Source organism: Anopheles aquasalis, chromosome 2, assembly GCF_943734665.1.
Source record: "Anopheles aquasalis chromosome 2, idAnoAquaMG_Q_19, whole genome shotgun sequence".
Taxonomy (NCBI): domain Eukaryota; kingdom Metazoa; phylum Arthropoda; class Insecta; order Diptera; family Culicidae; genus Anopheles; species Anopheles aquasalis.
Window position 1 is genome coordinate 11,303,127 of NC_064877.1, and position 19,374 is coordinate 11,322,500.

General features: G+C 50.6%; 1 protein-coding gene across 6 annotated transcripts in view; it reads left to right on the plus strand.

Annotated features, from left to right (window-relative positions):
* LOC126571490 (1-phosphatidylinositol 4,5-bisphosphate phosphodiesterase) overlaps positions 1 to 19,374 on the plus strand; it is a 35,452-nt gene that overhangs the window by 543 nt on the left and 15,535 nt on the right. For 4 of the 6 annotated variants that reach the window (XM_050230032.1, XM_050230031.1, XM_050230028.1 and 1 more), the window contains exon 1: positions 16,392 to 16,589. The gene's annotated coding sequence lies outside the window, so the exon portion shown is untranslated. Of the gene's footprint in view, positions 1 to 618; positions 2,604 to 16,391; positions 16,745 to 19,374 lie in introns of those variants that run through there. The other 2 variants (XM_050230030.1, XM_050230029.1) reach the window with 2 other exon arrangements.

Consider the following 19,374-nt stretch of genomic DNA (forward strand, 5'->3'; position numbering starts at 1 on the left):
TTTGCTCTAATCGAAGTAGGACTCGAGCTTGCATGCTTCTTTTTTTTTGTGTGGTCATGGCAATTAACCTTGATACGCGGCCCTCCCGGTGTTAGGGTTCCATGGGGTATCCGCTGTTGGGTGCCGCGCTTTTTTTCGGAGAAATCTAACCTCTTATCAGAAGGACAACGAGACGGCCCGGTCATGCGGTCCCATTGACTCCACAATCGCCCTCCCAGACCGCTGGTGGAGGCGCGGGGGAGTTCATCGTTATCATTTGAACGCGAAATCGTGAGAGCGCGTGGAACAACTTGTGCTCGCACTCGCTCACGACGAAAAAGCGAGAGAGCCGAGACCGAAAATTCTTGCTCGCCCCCCCAAAAAAAGACCGTGTGCGTGATCCCCACAGCAAAACGCACCACCCAGCAGCGCAGGAACAGATAAACGCTTGGCGATGGTGGACCTTAGCGTAGCTCGTGAAGGCGGCACTGCTCCCAGCCACTACTATCGCTGCTGTGCTGCTGCCGCTACCCAGCGCTGCTAGGGAGCTGCTCGGTGTGCGGGTCGGATTTGAATTCTCGGTTCGGCGATTCGATTGTGAATCCTGTTCGATCCTTTTTTTCCGGTTCTGTTTCGAAGCCGCCCGTTGTTAGTGCACCAGTCCAGTGCAGGAGTAGTAGGGTGGTGTTCCTGTGTGTAAGGCCACCGTGTGTGGGATGGCTCGAGTGCGGTGATAGTGTTCCGGCGTGTGTGCGTGCGTGCGTGCGTGCGCGTGTGTTCTGGTTTCGTTTCGTTTCATTTTCGTGGTTTTTTTTCGCGATTTTTTCGTCGCGTTCGCTGTGTGCTGTTGAGGGCACCTCAACGCTTGAAAACACCCAACCAGCCAGCCACCTACGACCGACCGACCAAGGCTACGGTGACGGTGGCAACGGTGGCCAAGACGAGACGCACGAGCGAAAAGGGCGTGCGCGGAACCCCGTGAAACACGATAACGGCCGACTACGACGGCGGAGCTGCAGCAGCACCAAAGCAAGCGATGTTGAGCCTGAAGTCTTCCTTGTGGCCAACTGTGTTCTAACGTTGCCTGGAGAAAGATACTTTCGCGTCCGTCATTGTCGGATTTGCAGTCGGATCGGATTGGAAAACTACCGGATTTTGTGTCCAGGGGCGGTGGCAACGGGATGCACGGTCTGTCGTCGTTCGTTCGTGCGAAATTGGTGTGCGTGCGTGCGTTCCCGGTCGGTGGAGGGATCGTGTTAAGTTTGGTGTGAATCGCGCGTCCGATTTCCATCCCCGTCTTCGAACCCTTCCGGGCGGACCCTTTCTGCAAGCGCGCTCCGGGGATTTCCTCGATTCGCGCGGCGCGTTTGTCGCTAAAGAAGAGAGATACAGATACAGAGAGAGAGAGAGCAATAGAGTTCGAGAGGCATTTTCTCACCGATTTTCTCAGAAACATTCATTTTCTCACTCACAACGTTTCTCAGCCTCTCCCGCGCAAGGGCTGCACTGCATGAGGAGACGACGACCACGACGAACCCCGCCGACCATCATCATCAGTTTTGAGAGGAAAATTTGCTAAACACAACGACAACGACGACAACGGACTGACGGGGTGGAAGAAGGTGACGGTACCGGAACACAACCGCCTTCGGCTGTGTGGTGGCGGGCCGCGGGGGGGGCTGGGAAATCGCGGCTGTCAGCTCGATAGATGACCGCCGCCGTTCGAAAACCAGCACAGAGCAACCTGCGCTGCTCGGCAAAGAACAGCAACATCGGCAGCGATAGCAAGAACAGCAGAGCAGCAGCAGCAGTAGTGTTACATCCAGCTACTGTGATCCCACGACGGTTCTGGTGTTTGTGTATGGCCGTGTCTTCGTGTGCAATGTCTCGCGAGTCGGGTGATCGCGCGCATTCTTGATGATCGATCATCGAAGTGAAAAGTGTGTTGCTGAGCCGCCTTTTCCGTAGGTTTTCCACCGACGTCGATGAGAGAGTGATCGAACAAAAATAATACCAAACAAACGCGCGTGCACAAATACACCAGCAGTAAGTAGTAGGCGGTGCGTAAGTAGTAAGTGCGAGAGTTCTTACCGTGCTCTAGTGGACGTGACCACTGTGCGTGTCGTGTGTGATTGTTCCGTTTCGTCGCTGTTGTTGTTGTTGTTGTTCGTTGGTGGGTGGAGGAAGAAAGATTGTTGAATCCGCACTACCGCGTACCGTGGGAGGAAAAGTGTCCGGGAGTGAAAGTCGTTGTATTGTTCGTGTTCTGAAACAAGAAAAAGAATCATCATCATCAGCAGCAGCAGCAGAAGAAGAGGAAGCTCGCGAAGTGTGTCCTTTTCGCCAGCCTGCCAGCGCCAGAGTGAGTGAGTGGCGGGTTGGGGGAAATTTTATCGTGGGCCTGAAAAGGGGGGGGTGGCCTTGGCCCATTCATTAATTCTCCTCAACACCCCCCGCCCGCGCAACGCCGCTTCTCACGCGTTTTCCGCAAAATGTGATGTGTCGGTGCGGGTATCTGTGTGTTCCGGCTTGGTCCAGCACCGTCGCGGCGCACCGTGCATTTCACGCAACAGTTCGTTAACGCTAACCCTAACCCGGTGGGGTTCTGGCGCGGTTTCTGGCTGGTGAGTTTACGTTAAAACCATTTTTCATCCCTCGAATTTACGCATTTCGTACCGCCCCGAGGGGGTGTTTCGTAGAAATCGATGAATTATTTGGACCGTCTGTTCTCGATGGGGCGCATCGTAGCAGTCGAGAGCAGCTGTCAGCTGTCAGCACTATCCTTGTGCCTACTGCGATGAGACAAGTCCAAGTTCTACTGGAATGAGCAACGGTGTCCTTTCCAACGTCTTGACCCTGCGGTCTTGCACCGAAGACATCTTTATCGTTGCCGGTGCGAAAAACTAGGAATGCAGCTACTGGGAACCGCGTGCGACACGGAGTACATTAGTGCGTTATTGGTACAGTTTGGTTTGCCATTTGCGTGGAACCGGCGGAATTCTTTAACCAGATAAGATTCACCGGATGGTGGAGATGCTGAACGGTATGAACGCCACCGGCACTGTATGGAACACCCGGTTTTGCTGTTCCTGCAAATCGGTTCACCCCTACCGCTCTTCCGGCTCCCGGTGGCAGCCGTCGTCGGTATAAAACAAACAAAAAAAGGCGGCCCGGCCTTTCCTCCCGGATGAGGCGCACTAGAGAGGAGGGAGAGGCACGAGCACGAGGAACTCTTGGGATGTTTACTTAACACAACACCGAACCCCCCCCCCCCATTCCTATCCAACCCTCTAACAACTGTCACCCTGTGCTGCTGCTGCTGCTACCGATCGTAGTAGCCGCTCCAGCCGTCGTCACCGCGCAACGATCACCGCGCGCCCTCCATAAGATGCGCGCAGGTGTTTGCTCCGAACGCGGATGATAACGCGCTCCACACGCACACACAGTGGGGTTTCATTGTGCAGACGATGGCTCCCACTCGGAAGCCGCGAAACCGCCCCTTCCCTCCAGTATTTATTTTTATCTGGCTCTAAGAAGACGGAAGTAGGAGGCGACCGTTTGAAGTTTTCCTCCCTGTTCCGTGTATTTTTTTCCATCGTACCTTTTTTTATTAAAAAAAAAAAATGCCCCTCTATCGTAGCATGCTTGGGTATGCTACAGTGTGCCATGATGATTCATCTGTTTACTCGGTTTGGTCGCCTGCCTCGGTGGTGACTTCATGCACGGCTCTCTGCTTAAGGTTTCGGTTTTATCAGGGCAGTAGTGTAGTATAAGTAGTGCCACAGTCTTTGAAACCATACGTTTCGGGCGCAGATACGACACATAAGATTGTCACTTACGCCCAATAAAATCGCCATCTCGCGTCTCGCGTCGTCGTTGACGACATGCGTCGACAGATTTGACCGTCGCCTTGCGCCTTATCTCGGTTACGCACCAGTACCAGGCCCCTGTAGTGGGTTTGGAAGACGCGAAATCACCATCAACAGCAAACCTCTTCACGTCAGCCATCGACGACGTCCCCATCGTTTATGGACGTCGCTGTCAAATTAAGTAATTCGATCCAATTACTCCATCGTCGTCGTTGCTCGCAAGAAGGCAGAGAAGGAGTTGGATGAGAGAGGGAGAGAGCGCGCGCGCGAGAAACCAGGGAGAGGGCGGTAGAGAGTCAGCCAGCTGCTGCAATCGCAAATGATAAGACGTTCGGACGTACGGACTTGCGGCAGCAGCAGCAGCAGCAGCAGCTTGTTTGCAGGCGATCTTCTGGTGCGTATCTCGCAACGCTCTTGCTAAAAGCAGCTATTGGAAGGCTTCGCAGCCTCAACTTACCTAAACCGATCTACTGATCGACGCTTGCTTCGATTCGGTTCAGTTCATTAAAACAAAAACAAAAAACGATCCGGTCTAATGGCTCTCTCGATGGTCGAATATCGAAGCCAATCAAAGCGACACGAACGCAAGGCGCATAATTAGTGCTGCTTAGAGGTCACCGGTTAATGATAAACTCATCCATCCTGGCGGCGGTTGCCTCCTGCAAAAAGGTGTTAAAATATATGGGCCCTAGACATGGAGTGTGGAGCACACGAAATGAACATTACAAATCAATCTGTTTACTTCAATTGCCGCCGCCGCCTCGTGGTACAGTTTGATAGGCGGATAGATTGGCGTGGCTCGCGTGACCTCGGTCGAGGGCAATTAATGTAAACAGTTTGCGATCGCGTTACGCGATCGCCACCACACCACACCACCCTCTCCGTTCAAGTGCGCTGCGGTCGCTCTTTTTTGGTCCAATTAAGCTCGTTTGTGTCGTGGCAAGCGTGCGGGGGATAGTGGATATGCTAAATGGGGAATTGAATTATGTCACAGTAAGTGACGACGCTTTGCATGCCCCTGCGCACGGCACTACTGTGACGCGGCCTACTAGCGGGAACAGTCGCAGAAAACGTCTCAATAGCGGTAACCATCGGTATAGGAAAAGGGGGGCAGGCGACGATGGGCGATGGGCGCGCTCGTGCTAATCACGTTCATTGATGCTAACAGATTGTGAGCGGTCAATATACATATTTGCGGCGGGTGCGGCTTCCTCAGACAGTCCGCGTGTGTGTTGCACGAGAAGAAAAACAACCCAGAGCGAGCGAATAAAGGGTGCTAATTTTCGCTCTCGAAAGCATCGAGGCTGTGGCGTCTTCCGGTGATTTGGTGACCGATCAAGAGACGTTTTTTTTTTGTTGGATTCTTTTGCCCCACCTTTTGCCCCTGTAACACCTTATTGTACGAGAACTTGGGCGCTTTGGAATGCTTCCGATCGCGCTCATGCGGGTCAAGTGTATCCGTTCTCACGCAACGTGCTCTTGAGGAGAGCAGCAGCAGTAGAGTAGAAGGTCAGTAATTTGTGGTTTAGACATCGGTATGCATGATTCTTTTTTTGTTCCTGTTTTTTCTCCCCTAGCCTAGGAATGGTTCGACTGGCCTTACCAACATGCTGAGTAATTTCCTGGAGTTGTCCATGGCATTCCACCTTTGGCAATGGAACTAAGTGTCCTTGTGGTTAGAAACGTTAGTACTTATTAGTGTAGAGTGTATGTGATGGTCTTTCCAGCCGAGATCGTCTTGTCTTGTCAATCACTACTCATAGTAGGCCCTTTAGACCCAAAGAACCCTGTAATGATGTGCTTTGGTTCAATTATTGGGTACCTAGAGAGTACGAAGCACTGTTAATCGTTGACGTACATTTAAAGCAACTAAAAAAGGAGGCCATGTGTGCTAGCTTGCTTTGATGTTGGTTGTATTAATGTTTATTCTAGTAGGCTACGTTCGATACCTTCCACAGAAAACAGTTTTGGACATTTTTCAACAATGTTTTTACTGAAAGAAAAGGATATTTTATCATGTTTCTTTTATCCTGTTATTTTCGGATGAAAGCAAAGCTGCTTCTGATTATGGAATTGAATCCAATCCAATCAATCCAATATTCCAGTAACGCCCTCCCTGTTTCACGATCCTAGCATTATATCTGCCCATAATTGGTCTCAACCGATGCTCCGATGGACCACACTTATTGTAGGTTTAATTTAATAGGCTGCACGGGCTTCCCGTTCAGTACAAGAGGCCATCCATGAGGACAAATTCGTTTTACCATCTGAAAGGGAAAGAAATTAGGGAGAGAAAGCGTCGGCCGCTTCCGGTCTGTGGAAAAGTTTCCCTGGACCGCGCCCCCACTCCCAAGCCCCCCCGTCAGTTGCAGAAAAAAGGTTGAGAAGAGGAGCGTGAAGAGCGTGAGTAGTCAGTGCAGTGATCCTGCATCTCCTTAGCCCCCCGCAGGACATGGGCGGCGCTGCTGAAGCTTTTCTTGCCCAGCCATGGCATGCTGATCCTAATGACATCAACCACAGCCCCATTTCCTTCTTTCGCCCAGAATACAGGACCGTCGACGGTCTCTCTCTCTCTCTCTCTCTCTTTCACGTTTTCCTCTGGTCACAGCCTCCTCAGCCTTTTAGAAGGAGACAGAACACACACCCGCCGTTGCATTGTATCACGGCTCGCTTAGTTTGCTGGAGCAGGCTCGAGGTGTTGGATTTAACGAGTTCACGGGAACTTCTCCCGAGGCATCATGCATGCAGCCAGCTATCCTGCACCTAGACCTAAGCTAGTCCGGGGTTTTCCTTCTTTTTTTTGCTGTACACTTTTGCCGGACACGGATGAAGCCCTAACCCCGAGAATCAAGAGCTCAAGAAGGACTCGGTGCACTCGCTTTCGGTGTCATTGCTTGGTGCTGTAGGTGTTCTCCGGAGCGTCGCAGTCGGGTGTGACTAACCTAGTCGGTGCTTCTGCATTTGCCACCTTCTAAATGGCACAGGCACACACAGGAAAAAGGGGCTCCGTGGAAGTGTTTTCCGGCACGGGCCTAGGTCCAAGCTCCAACTCTTTCTGGCGCCCCCAGGGCAAATGGCGAATAGTGTCGAGTTGATGGTGCGCTGCACACACCTCTAGAGTTTATTAATTTGAGTGAGAACGAAATGATATACAAACGGCGGCGGGGCCGTACGTTATAGGGAACCGGTTGCCGGAGTTTCTTTCGAACCGCGGTAGTAGTGATGTATAGTCGGGGTTTGTCGACCGTCCTCTAAACTCTTCACAGTCACTCGAACTCCACTCGGAAAAGGCAGAAGGAAATGAGAGGACATCCGTAAAGGGTGTATGTTCCCCTTTGGGTCAGAAGGGTACTTCAACGTTGGAGGGTTAAGGCTTTATGTGAGAAGAGATAGTAGCGCAGCGTTAATTGAGTCTTATAATAGAGACGGTGGAGTGTAGATAAGAATAGTGATTTTGTTCGGCAAAGCGCTGATTTTCGACACAAAAAGGAATGTATTTCAAGTGAAACTCTTTTGCTTCCGGATTGTTGATAAGATAATAAAGCGGGCTATGGTAGTTTCGCGCTACAAATTTGAAAATAGCATTTTTTTTATTCTATTCTTATTTTAAAATTCCGATTTGGCAACTAACAAAACTACCAACCAACTAAATTGCGAGTGAATGTAAGCGTTCCTAAGATCAGCAAATGATATGAAACTTTAACGCAGAAGGTTCTTAGATCTTAGCAACCCGTTTGATTCTAGACAATGGCAGCACAATGGCTAGCTGTGTGACTGTTTTGTGCTTTTTCTGGATTATTCCAGCACAAAGGAACGCAGCTCACTAGTTTCGGTAGTTAATTTTAAATTGATTTTAAGTGAGTTGGAATGCTTATGCTCATGATTGCAAACACGGCGGTGTTTTCAACAGCGTTTTTCTCACTTGCACGATTTAGCAGTCAGTAGAATTCCATTTATGGGCTGTTTAATTTCGAAAATAGCTCACTAACGCCTACTTAGAATACTGTTTGAACCAATCTACTACTACCGGTTTACCTCTCTGACATCCGGTGGACCACCTAGAGACCATCATTTTAGCAGGCAATCATGCTCATTGAACAGCTCTACAACAAGAACCACAACTGCCTCATCCTTTCCCGTGGTTTGACAACAATTTAATGTGTTTTTGCCCCACATGCAAAACACCTTTTGAAAAGGATTCAACGCGGTGCACGCTGACACACTGAATATTTTTTATTATTATGACTATTATTATTAGTATTATTATGCTCCAAATAACACCTTTCATCCTCGCTTCACCATTTGCAAATGGGTGCAGCTCCGTGGTGAGGAATCCCCGTGTTTACTGATCGTTTTGCTGTACAACAAATGCAAACATTCCGCCGGATCCGGGGAGATACCTTACGTCTCGATTACAGCTGCCCGGAGCGGGCGGGCGGGGCGTGGAGGACGTTTGTCTTTTATTTTCTTTCGCCCCCCCCCCAGGCTCGAGAGCATTGAGTCGATTTTCACTCATTCGTAAACCAGATGCCTGCGGTGGTAATCGGCCGTATGCACCGCAAACTTCGGACTCTGCACCGCAACTGCACCGAGAGCAACCCTCTCCCTTTACTGGAAGCTGATGGTGGTCTGGGTTTGGCCAGTGGCCAAGGCCATCCACACTCTCGCCTCAAAACGGACCTGCGCCGGGGGGGGGAGGTAAAATAATGAAAACATTTCCTGGCTCAATCCAGAACGGCGGAACATCCATACGGGTGCAGTGTATCGCAATACGGTAAATCCGGGTCCGGGCGGGACAAAAGAACAGCCAGAAGAAGAAAAAGGAAAAAAAACCCATGCGGAAGCAGGAGCAGGATTCAGGTTAGTTGCTGTGGCTGCTTCCGCTACTGCTGCTGCTGCTGCTGGTTAGTGCTAGTGCGGTGCCTTGCTTGTTACTGTTGCCCGCGTCCGCCATCGCCATTTTCTAATTGAGCGCGTTTTATTGCTTCATTTGTTGGAGATGCACGAGTGCATTTTATAGCGGGCCGTCGTCTTCTGCAAACACCCCTTTTTCCTGTCCCTCTCTCCGTCCCTCAATCACTCCACAAAGAGTGAGGAATGATATTTCGAAAATTATTACACACGAGTATCGTTATTACATGTGTGGTGGCCATCTTGGAAGGAAGACCGGCCAGCCAGTCAGCCACACATCGCGTGTCTTTTATGAGCGGCCATTATCCATTTGCTTACCGGCGGCGGTGGCAGAGGCGGCAACGGCGCAGTATTCATGACCTCTATCCCGTCTCAACTCAAAACTACTCAGTCCTGTTCCCCGTAACACGCAGCCTAGCGGAGCAGCAGCTGCTGCTTTGGCCGTGAGCGTAATGTCTCCGGAGTCATAATCAAAAATGATCAAAAGGAATGGAGGAGAAGGTTGGAAAAAAAGAGTATGGAACGGAAGCACATAAATCACCATATTCATGTATTCATGCGCGCTCTGCCTACCAGCAGTGTAGAGAAGAGCAGAACTTCTCACCAACCACAATGGACCACCGTCGCTTTCTCGCCCTCAGGACAGGACACAGGATTTCGGATCTAACCCAATACCTTGGAATCGAAGAATCGAGCGCAGAACGCGAGCTGCTACCGTATCTTGGATCGTTAATCTGTATGATAAAGTGAGCTAGGAGCACCGGTGGTGAACGTGGCCACAAACACCGCGCGTTACACAAATATGTCGCCTTCGGATATCCTCGGGCATCCGGCATCCGGGGGTGCGAACCTTCGATTATGGTTCAGTACACCTGGAGAAGGAGGCGGCGTCCTGGACTCCTGGACTGGGTAGCAGCCGTACCCATCATTATCGCTGGGTTCGAGGGGCGAAAGGAGAAAGAATTCCTTCACCACCACGACCACCATGTCGATAATGATGATGTCGATGATGATAAGGAAAAGGAGGAGAACTGACTGTGACTGACGACGCCGTCGGGCCCTAAAAATAGGATCCTTCGACACCCACTGGCGCCGCACAATAAGTGTGTTAAACGGACAAACGGTAAAGACGGGGACAAAAGAAAATAGGGAAAAGAATGTGCCAGTGCCAGTCACACCAAAGACACATTTCATTTTTAAGCAATCCACGCAACGCGCACGGGAGGACGCGAACTTGACGCGAGGTTCGCAGTTTAATTAAACTGCCAGCTGACTTGCCGGATCCATCCATATCCTGCTCCTCTCATCAACGCCAAACTATGGCGACACTTTCTTCGCCTTCCCTTCACGCCCTCAAAAGGCGCCCAGTCCTCCGGAGGGTTCAGAAGATCTCGAACTTCTTGTGCACTGCGCCAAACAATCGGTTTCCGATTTCCGGACACTCGCAACTTCCGAACGAACAACCGAACGATCTGGTCCTGGTGCAGAACCGTTTGAGTGGCAAGTTTTTTTTTTTGGGCAGCTCCAGGATCAAGCGAGATGCTGTGTAGGCGCGCACGCAGCGCGGCCTGTGTCCGAGTAACCGAAGTACGGGGCAGGAAACTTTTTTAATAAATCCAGAAAACACTATCGGCAGCGGCAGCACCACCGGACGGTGGTCCTGGAGCTCCGGTTCAACAACGGGGGCTCAGCGATATTTACTCAAGCTGCCGCTGCTGCTGGCCTTGGCTGCTTGCCTGGTACACTTTGCTGGTTCCTGCGCCTCTCCACCGGGTTAAGGCATTGAGATCGCGGTCCTTTTTCCTTTTTCCTGCCGAGTTTTTGCCTACGATCCAATCGCAATCGCTCGGCCTCGGCCCATCGCGTCACCACTCTAGGGCGCGCGTGAAAGGAAAGCGACGGGAAAACGATTTCCCCACTTCCGGTGTTTACTTTGTGGCCTCTCACCCCCCTTCCCCCCTTTGCCCTCTTGTGCTCGCTTCCTTGCGTGCGGGAGTGCGGAATGAGCGTCGAGATCATGACCCCCTCAAGTTCGCTTGAGGTTCGCTTTCAACAACGTGCTCTGTGGTGCTTCTATCGCTCGATAGGTTTTCCCGCCATTTCTTCTGTCCCTGTTCCTCCGTTCTTCTTTTTTCTTTATTTTTTTCCACCTCTCCAATGGGCCTCCAGGACTGCAGGAAGCTCATTTTCTCTTTCATACCCGGGAAGAATACGAGCTGGCCCTGCCCTGTCCTGCCTTGGAAAAAAACCGGGTCAAGGATGGGTTTGCATTTTTCACGAAGCTTCATCATCGCATCATCGAAGAGAACCTTGGCAAACAAAGCTTTCCGGCGGCCGGGAGCACATAACGGCAAAGACGCTTGGTAATGGAGTGCTTTATCAAAAATTTCCTCAGTGTCCTCGTGGCCTGGTGAGGTGATTTCAAAGGCTCACAGCCACGTTAGTGGTGCGTGGTAGGAATTGCATGCAGGTAACGTATGCATGAAAAAAAAGAGACAAAATTTGAATGGTTATCAAAAATAAACTATGACAGATAATTGAGTTCTGTAAATTACATGTGGAAAAAAGAGTTTATCAGTATCAGGCCATTCCGAGCCGGATTTTGGAAGTTAGACGGTAATTTCTACATGGTAGCCAAAAACGTGTCTGTGCACATGTTTTTCAACTATTTCTGTGTCCGTTTTTGCAATAAAATTGTTGCAATAGATCCTTGTTGCAATAGATATCGAATCTTCGGTATCAGATTGATACTCAGCCGCTCCATTTCGTCTAACGATCGCTTCGAGTATAGTTTCTGGTCAGATTCCCCGGTCTTCGTACTATTAGCGTTCTTTGATGAATGGCGCAACCTTCTGCAACCACTTTGTGCAATAAATTTTCCCGATCACGACCAGTTCGGAGTTAAAGAAGGATCAAATTAAAGAAGGATTTTAAATCAAAGTCGATACCTTTCGACACTCCAGTTCTATCCAGACTTACACACGCGGAAAGAAGCTTCTTTTTCCTGTAAGTCGATCCGAAGGTGCGCTCAAACGAGCTGCAGCGCGTGGTACGTAAGACATTCTGCCTTCTTATTGACGCACTTCACTCGGTATGCAATGCTCCGCTCTGGATCCAGATGCTGTATGGTGCCACCGGTGACAATCGACATTGGGCTGTGGTTTTGCGGTGACACCGGGCTGCGCTGCGAAAGGCGGCTTGTAAATCAATTCCTCTCCCCCGCCCCCCGGACCGACCGGTGATAATCGTTCCGTGGTTCGTTCGTGCCATGCGTCACATAATCCGTGCGCCCCCTTGCACACGTAACTGCACACGAGCTGGAACCGGGCTGTGGTGTGGCAAAACTCTTAGAAATTCAATCAAATCCCCACAAACACGGCTCGCCAAGGCCACACGAGGCACTCGCTCTGGCAGCCGGGGCGAATATGATTGCTTGACGGGCGTCGTCGGTATGATTGCGGTAAGACGGGTTTGCTACCGGAAAAAAGGGGAATGGGCAAAAGGATAGGTCTGTGGTATGAAAGGGAGAAGGGCCAGTTGAGTTGACAGGTACCCTATTGCTGTTGCCTGCTCCGTGACGCGCGCAACCGTGGCCCCTTTTGCTTCCATTTCCGATCGTTGTCGGATGATGCTTCGGACGCGGCCGCTCTATGATGCTGCTCTATTCCTGGATCCTGGATTCTGCATTGGATTGTCAAGGACGAGTCGTGTTCGCCGGCTGGCTATGACGTCAAGCGATGATAAGTAATGATTCCCGGACATTGGTGCATACTTGCTGCTGCTGCTGCTGCTGCTCGATTACAGCCAACTGCAACTGCGCCACGGAATTGGATTGATTGCGTCTGACTGACTGCCAATGGCCGATGGAACACACCCATCCATTAGGTCGTAGCAATCGCATCCTCAGTGTCACTTACAGCCAAGTCAATTATTCCCAAGTGTTCTCCGATGATGGGTCTACCTTTGGAATGCTACAGGAGAAAGGGATGCGCCTCCATTCGCCCCTTCCACTCCCTACTCCTTCGTTGAATGCTCCACAATGGATGATGTCTTGATATTGTGGATGGAGTACGCCAGTATGTGCATGTGTATCTTGATTAAATTTATTTGTCCTCCTCCCATCACCATCCTTTGTGCTACGGAGCTACGGAGAAGGAACTCGTAATACATAATCGTTTCAGGTATGCTCCGGTGGGCCATGAGCTCGAATCGAAGGTCAGAGGTAAGGTTAAGAGCATCTGCTAGCAGGTTACATATCCTCTATCTGGCCTATTGCCCTGACCTGACATGCCTGGAATAGCGTATGTGGTTCATGAAGTTGAAGTCAAGTATTGCTCTTGGATTAGATTTGTGGATGCAGATCCACCACCACACCTCAGCACAAGAAGGAATAAGTGAGTTTATGTTGAGATAGGCCCAGGATTTACTGGTGAGTCCTCTGAGGACAACTGTCCCTGCCATGCCCCGGCTCGGTATTAAGATAATAAATCAATCCATCACTTTTTTGGGGCCAAATCCGAGCATTTTCCTAGCGAGGTCGACTGCCTAAAACTTTGTTTCTAAATTCGCGCGCCAGACGCGACGGCAATCGGTGGCACATTGGCAGTGCTTCTGTTGCTTACTGTTACTCCACACATCATTAACGTGCGCGAACGAATTGAAAACCCGTACCTTACGTTAAGGCAGTCGTCGAAGTAGAAAGAAAGGGGTGCCAGTAGACGAGAACGACAAGACGCTGTGTGTTCCGCGCTCTGCTTCTCAAGGAATATAGGGTCTTTAGCCTGACTCGCGGTATGGAAAGGAGTGAACTGCCGGCGGGGACAAATAAACAAAAAGAGGAAGAAAAAAAAAACACCCGTAACGAAAGCCAAACAGGAAGAGCCCGGAGCAAACTAAATTTGTCGAGATTCTCCGCTTTTCGCAGTTCATTTTCGCCGCCGTGTTCCGCGTGTTCGCTTCCGCCTGCTACTGCCGCCACCCCGCCCGTTTGCTGCGTGGGGCGCGCGATTTGGAATGGCCTGTTTATTGGCTTCTACACGTGATTTGAATGCGGAGGTGCGATGAGGAATGCTGTGGATGCTAATGTGCTATGGCTTCCAAACCAAATCGACCATTTCTCACTGTGTGGCACGGTCTCGCGACTTGATGTGTTATCAGCGCCCGGTGTTGCCAGCGCTAGCAATCCCATACCGATGATTCCGATGATGCCGATGATGATTTCAATGATCATAATGGTGAAGGTGTTGATCGCGCGATCGTGTTGTTGATGCAGTAAATGGGGCTTGCCTGTGCCTGCCAGCATAAATAAATCATTTCGAACATTCCACACTCCGGTGCTTCGGTTCTCCGATGTTGTGGTGATGCCGCTGCTGCTGCTGCTGTGTTTGCGTTTGAGAAACTGCCGAGCGGCGGAAAATCGCGAATGATCGTATGATCAGTGGCGCGCGAATCGCTTCTTCTTCTTCATATTCAATGCTCTTTGCTCTAGCAGTTCCCGGCTGTGTCAGTTCGGTTGTAAGACATTCCTTACGGGGTAAGGATACACCTCCGTAACAGCTTACAGCACAGACACAGTCGGTGGCCGGTCGCTGGGGAAATCAATGCAAATGAAAATGCTTGGAATGTCCACTAGTTGACCGTTTCCCATCTTCCCTTCCTTTGCAAAGTTACATAAGGGTGCAATGGGCATTAGTGAGTGGTTGGTGAGGTTTACAGTAAATCGGAAATTAATCCACTAAAAAGGATAACCTCCCGTCATTCCCTTCCTTTTCCTTTTGATCCTGAGGCTGATGAGCGGAAACCAGGAAAGCAACGTGAACGTTCTCGTGCATTATGCCATCATTCATCCAACAAAAAAGGCTCAAACTCGGGACAGTGAAACGTGAACCCAAATACTGGGGCGCCAATCTTCGGTTCCAGTTAAGCACAAAGCACGTTCCCCTTCCTGGCCCCCCCGGGGGTGGTTTGGTCTGTATCAGCCGTACCCGAACCGTAGGCCATGGTTGGTACCGCGATGCAACTCTCAACCCAGTCGCACGACAACCTCTCACCCTCTTTCCGGTGACCAAAAATCGATACTAAAGCCCAAGTAGAAGGAAAAACCACGACGACGAGGAGGGGTACGGTGTAAACGGATTTGACTCCAGCACGAACGAAGACATTGTGTCCCCGACATTGTCGTCGTCGTCCTCGTCGTCCTCGTCGTCTTTGGACACGTCTTCGTTCAGAAGTAACATTGTCTCCCCCGAACGCACGCCATGTTTCACTTGGTTCCGCCACGGTCCGTCCGCTGCTCATGTTACCGTTGTTGCTGTTTCGTTTCGGGCGCTTTTTTTTTCCTTTTCTTTGCTTCCTTCAGCTGGCACACACGTGCCCCAAATGGTGTAAGGACCCTGGTTGGTCCTGCTACGTTACTCGTTTCTTCTCTTAGTCCAGGGAAGGCAGCTCGTAGCGAACGGTCCTAGTAAGGGAAGGGTTTCGTGGTAGTGGGTTTAAAAGATGCACTAGCGCTCGCTGTATGATTTCTTCATGTTAGAGCCCCCAAGGGGGTGGTGGTAGTTGGTCTATTTTGGGCGTGTGACGTTCACAGATTGTAGTTTCGTTCGATACCTTCTTGGTACTTTACTTGTGATGCGAGTTTGGAATAAAGTTGTTTTGCAAAGCGGTTGTATAGTTTTATTAGAAAAAAATATTCTCATCTGAATAAAAATGAATCTTTATCTGAATCCTTATGATAACTTATAGAGCACGCATTCGTAGGGTTCAAAGTTCTTGTGAAAACAAATGCAGCAGCACTCTCAGCAACGCAGTAACGTAGCGATTCAACAACCGAGGCAGTCCGGTATCGAAACACAATTGTAGAAATAGACTTGAATGTGCTCATTTCTAGCTTCCTTCGTAGTGGCAAAATCGAGAACCAAGGGACTTTAGTAAACTGTCGCAGTTTAACAAACGTGCGCCATTATTAAACGTTTGATTGAAACTAACAATTGTGCGCCCTTTTGCGGTAAAATGCAAACCAAAGTCCACCAGTATCACCACATCACACCTTCCTAAATTAACATATTGAAGGCCAGAAGGTTCGATTTGTCCAGCGTTCTCAACCCATGAAGGCTAGTCACACACTCGGTACCATCACTGGTGCGCCCCTATCGGAAACTGAAACCTTTCCACTGCAACTACAGACACATGGCTTCCCTAATCCAAACACACACCCTCACCGTGCATCCAGGAATCCAAGAACGTGTGCCCGGCCAACGGGATTATGTGGCACGGTTTTTTTTTGCGGCCACAACATTCTGCATATTGTTCCTGAACCCAGCACCCAGCGTGCCCCGATTGGAGCCATCATCCCCCCATTTCCCGGTGGAGCCATTATTCGGTTCTTAGCTAGTCGCGCGACCACTTATGCTGAGAGCCTTGCCTCACACCACACACCACCCACCATGATGTGTCTCTACACATCATGCAGCTTTGGGCTTCGTCGTGGCATTCCGCGCCACCGCCAGCACGAGAAGCCCCTCGAACTCCTCGTTAGGCCTCGGCCTCCACACCTACCTGATCGGTTGCTGGATCGGTGGTTCTATTGGTGGTCCTTGGCGCGCGCCGCCACACAAAACCACCGGTCGTCGGTCAGTGCGGCCGCAGACGGTTCCTGGCTCGCGAGCAAAAAACTTGCCGAAAGTTCAAACTTCCGCCACCGTCCACCAGGAAGACCAGGCGTCTGGCTGTGTCTGTGGAGAAGTGTGTAGCGGTTCATATTGAAGTGATATCGAGGATCACAATCGCACGCGCGTCGTCGCAAGTGCTTGAGCTTCAAACTCAAGAAAGGTAGTGAACTGTGAAGAAGCTACTGCTTACTGGAACCCCAGCGAGTGTTGGTTCTTGGTGCTTATGCAGTGGTTTCTGGTGTACGTGGGTATTGCCGTTGTGCTAGCCTTGCTCTATCGCTGGTGTGTTGGGAAACCTGTGCTTCCCTTTCCAAGGTTCGTACATTCGAGCCTGCCAGGGATGTATTGACGTGTGTACTGTGTTCCAAAGTGTTAGTGGCCGCTGTAGCTTCTAAACAGTAAGCCACTAAACTGTTAGGAACGTTGCAGAAATCCTTGCAGTTGACCAGACCTCTCTACAACATCCGAGGAGAAATAGATATCGATAATAGGCGAATATTAAAATTTTCTCCACTAACGGAATCAATTCGACGAAGGAGTTGTTAATACTGTACCAGTCGATTACCTCATGATTCCGCTCAACTAGCGCTCCATCATGACCAGGGCGCCGAATACACTCTAAAGGTGTTTCCTATCCATTCGCCGCCACCTCGTTGCTACCCTTGAAAATGGCCAGTTTTGTGTCAGATGTGCCGTTCGTTCGACAGACAGAGAGAGAGAGACATTCAACATGCTTCCATGCCTCCAGCAAACATACCGTCCGATGATGATGCTGCCAGGTGTAATCTATTTTCGTACCCAACGTCATAGCATTAGGAGGGCGAACGGGATCGGTACATTGGACAATGGCAACGGTCGGTCGGAGGTCGAGATTTCAATCGACCAATCCTGGTTAGCAATTGACCCTTTTTGCTAGCTGGCTGGCTGGCTGGAGGGCTGGCTGGATGGAGATAGGCCCTGGAGTGGGCCCGTGTAAAGTTTTGATTAGTTTGTTTCGATCTGCTAGGTGCTAACCACTCCACTCCCCCCCAGATGATGGTGGTTCAACGTTCCCCGGGCTGCGGCCGATCGTTTGCGGTCCTCCTCGCCTATCTTTCCCCGCCTTTATCCCCGGAAAGGTGGCGAACACAGCGTGTTGGGAACTGAAAACACAGACTGCCAGCCAATGCCATTTTGGTCGTGGCGCTTCGGTTGTGACTGTGGCAAGTCAATTTCCCTTGATTTGAGGGCTTCTTTTCTCGTTTATCATGCCTTGGCTGATGGTTGATCATTTGATATTTCTAAACTGCTGCCGATTACTCTCTGCTTCTCTCTCACACCAACTCGATGCCGTTGTCCATCGTCAGCACATCACTTTTCCCAGGGAGGGTCGCGTTTGAAGTCGTGTCCCCATCAGTGATAGCCGTGATTGAGCGGGTGGTTTTAACACTTTCGGACCTCGCTTCGTATCACAGTTTACCCGCTTTCCCGTTCCAGCGAATGTCTGAACATTCCAGTTACCTTCGCCCCGGACGACGTGAAATCATGTAAATAATCTAATAAATCTTGTTACGCTAGGACGTACACCTTCTCAGACAGACGAGTCACTCACTAGGGTACGAAGCTGTCCTCTAACTTCTGATTCACCGGCAGTTACCAACAGTCACTCCCGGTCCTTTTGGCCGCCGGACGGAACCGGAAGTAAGGAATTTAGAAGAATCATTCGCCCTTCAGTGTACTTAGTGTTAATATGTAGCGGAAGACTATTTATAGACAAATGATTTCGTCCTCTCCGTCCTGCTAGCTTGCTGCTGCGTTGCTCGTCCGGGAAATCCGGCAAGCAACCGGATTTCCCCTCCCCTACACCCGTGCCTACAGGGCACGACCTTGAATCAATCCAATGTGTACGGCGGAGTCTAATGCAGGCAGATATGCCGGCTGTGTAAGGTCCTGGGCCTGGCTGGCAGGCTGGGCTTTGAAATCAACCAGTTTTAAACCAGTTGGCCATTGGTGCTTCTGCTGCTGCTGCTGCTGCCCAACTCATTGGCATTACAGATTGTGAATAATTGAAGACAACTCGCTCGCCCCCTCCGGGTTCGGCTCGTTCCGGTCCAGTCCTGGTCTGGTCCGGTCCGGTCCGGTCCGGTCCGGGGGTCGATCTGTCTGTTCGCGGCATCGGCAGCACCGAAGTGTAAAATAATGTGTGCTGGTGGGCACGCTCCCCCCCCCCCCCCCCTTCCTCCCAAGCCAACCGAAGGCAACACTCTGATGCTGACATAGGAGAGAGATCCTGATTGCTGGGACTGAACAGTTTTCCAGTCGAGTGACCAAACCTCCCGACCGTGCAGGCCGACCGAGCACACCCCAAAAACCCCCGGTGGCCTGGTGACTGACTTTGGCGGACCAGCCGCTTTCATGCCACAGCAGTTTCGACATTCACTTCGTCCCGGCATTTGCTGAGGAGGATACTCAGACCGCAAACCATGGCTAGCTGTGAATGAAGCTTTTTGCGAGTAGTCCGCCACAAACCCGTACATCAAATGGCCATACAGACTAGTTTCGGTGCCCGTTCTGGTGGGAAATAGTGGGAGAAAGCGAGCTAGCGTGGGTTTGATTGCAAAAATTGATTGTTCCGATCGATCGACCCTACGCTTGGGCCCGGAAGTGTTGCGGTAAAGTGTGGTGTGACGTCGAGTATGTTAAAAGACTCCATCACGACACCGTGCGCCACGTGGAGAAGCTTTAATCGTGTGGCATCTCTGTGGCAACACGTATCGATATAACTGATCCATTTGATCTCACAGCCAAAAGTTTCCAGTAAAGTTCCCTAATAGACTCAACGGTTACATCGTTGCGTATCGATTTGTTTGACTTGAGCGACGGTCTGTTGTTGCACGCAGCAACTGCGTTTACGTGTATGGTTTACGGATCAATTCCCGGTCAGGCGTTCAGGTTCTTACACTTGG